Here is a 2,309-nt window from a genome sequence, read left to right on the forward strand (position 1 = left end):
GCGAGACGCAACTTGCCCCGCTTCCTGCCGCGCCGATGGAAGCGGTGCACGTCGACCACCTCGGTCCACTGCCCGAGTCCGCCGACGGATTCCGGCACGTGTTAGTAGCGGTCGACGCGTTCACCCGGTTCACGTGGCTGCATGCTATAAAGTCCACAGGATCTAAAGAGGCAATAAAGTATTTAAACGAAATTTTTAATACATTCGGCAGACCGACAGAATTGATTTCAGACAGGGGAACCGCGTTCACTTCGAAAAAATTCGCGGACTTCGCGGAAAGGCTTCGGGTTAAACACCGAAAAGTAGCCGTGGCCGCCCCGTGGGCTAACGGCATAGTCGAACGGGTGAATCGATTTATAAAGACGTCACTCATTAAATTGATTATCGAGCCGGCCGAGTGGAAACCGAAATTAGGCACGATTCAATATGTAATAAATAATACTCACCACTCAGGCGTGAAAACCACTCCCGCTAAGTTGCTGCTTGGCTACGACCTGCGGAACCACTCAGATTTCGCGCTCGCTCAGCTCACGAAAGCGCTGGCGGAAACGGAATCTGACCTGCAAAAGGAAAGAGAATTAAGTAGAGATTCAGCGCAAGCTGCGACTAAACTTTTGCGGGAATATAATAAAAAGTATTTCGACAGCCGACACAAAAAACCGTCGATCTACCGCGACGGCGATTATGTACTAATTAGAAACGACCGAAATAAACCCGGCGAAAGTACTAAGATTAAACCCGGCTATAAAGGACCGTACCAAATCGCTAAAGTATTGGGGAATAACCGATACGTGGTTAGGGACATACCTGGTTTCAGCCACACCCAAAAGCCCCTTGACACGATCCTTTCCTCCGACAGGTTGAAGCCCTGGATACGGATCGGCGATGCTAAAACCGAAAAGTAGAATTAGGTCTACGCGAGCGAAATCAGATAAGTGAATCTGTAATTACCTGAGCCAGAACCACAAGCCGACGAGATACCACACGACGTCACGCTACTGCGTATCGAGAGTAAGGGTACTCATTCGTCCCTTGTGATCCCGGCTGAGAGCAAGTAGTATTAAGTAGAATTAAGTTAGAATTAAGAAATAGGCCTAACCTAAATATAAGAGACAGCGCGCGAGCTAAGATAAGAAATCCAAAGAATTGACACACCCACGAAAGAAGGGGAGGATAAATATACTTACCTCGTGACAGTGACCCCCGATTTGAGAACCGCTGTGGAAAGGCTGCAACTACGCGACGTAAGTTGAAAGCCAGAACGGCCGAGCTGTAAGGAATAGGTGAGAGACGCGCCGGCGCAGATCACCCATTCTATCGAGCACTGGATTGCGCATGTCGCAGAAGCGAGCGGCCAGTAAAACGGCGCTTCGTATCGCGCAGGCGCGAACCCGCGGAGCGAGCGTACGTGCTTCCCGATCGCGGAAATCGGAGCACTCTCCGTCGTGAAGGAATAGCGCGCGGTGCTGTTCCGAGAGCCTTTGTATCAGCCAAGTGTAAAGACATTGAACATTAAACTAGAGTCTGTGTTTCAGTAAAATAGTTTATTAGTACCAGTTCTTCTCGAGCCTTAAATCCAACCAACCGACCATCCCTGATCCTATCCTCCGTCGCCTCTTATTAAAGAGAGACTTCGGGGAATTCCTCGTAAACCCCTTTCAGTATCATGTTTTTGAGTTGTACAGGTTTTGCATTTGTGTGTTTCTCGTATGGCACGCTGTCCGGTGAGGATTAATAATTATATTCTACAATTTGGCATCTGAGCCCTATAACGCTGAGATGTATGTGGGATGTCTCTTGCGACAGCGTATAAAGCAATTATTAATTGCTTATAGAAAGCGTTGGACACGACAAGAGGTATAAAAATTGCTAATTGTTGGAAATCCCCGTATTCCCCTTGACTCGTGTGGGAATTCCTTGGCGCTCGATCTGAGCCGCGATCACGCATAAGGCCGCGTGCTCCGCAAGGACAAGTCGGGGGGCGAGACGCGTAAACAGTGTATACGCCGCCGAGTGAGTCGCGTTCGGCAGTCGTGTCCGAGCACTTCGTTCCGCGCACGGCTGATTCGCGCTATTATCGCTCGGCTGTGCTTTCGAGTGCGATACTCTTTATACACCAGTAACGATTCGCTCAGCTGTAAACTCGAGTGCGATCGTTGCATAGTCAATAGAATAAATCCACCCTTTTGTTCGCAATTTACTCATTATTCTTGTTTGTCCGACTTTATGAGCCTTCCTTGCCGCTCCCGCTCGTCAGTGCTCCGTGAGTTCCGACGTGCCTAGCGATCGCGCGGACGCGCTGGCATTCG

The 2,309-nt window shown here is 49.5% G+C and overlaps 1 long non-coding RNA gene across 2 annotated transcripts; it reads right to left on the reverse strand.

The window, feature by feature from the left end:
- Positions 1–310: 310 nt before the first annotated feature.
- Positions 311–1,104, reverse strand: LOC105555788. 2 transcript variants are annotated; one of them, XR_001008514.1, is made up of 3 exons: positions 952–1,104; positions 808–888; positions 311–555 (listed from the first exon to the last, which is right to left on the reverse strand). It is a non-coding gene; the product is annotated as an uncharacterized LOC105555788 (long non-coding RNA). The 2 variants fall into 2 exon arrangements; XR_001008515.1 differs by having other exon boundaries at positions 311–560.
- Between the last annotated feature and the right edge of the window lie 1,205 nt (positions 1,105–2,309).

The sequence above is a fragment of the Vollenhovia emeryi genome, unplaced genomic scaffold (assembly GCF_000949405.1).
Source record: "Vollenhovia emeryi isolate VEMERY1.0 unplaced genomic scaffold, V.emery_V1.0 DF940728.1, whole genome shotgun sequence".
NCBI lineage: Eukaryota > Metazoa > Arthropoda > Insecta > Hymenoptera > Formicidae > Vollenhovia > Vollenhovia emeryi.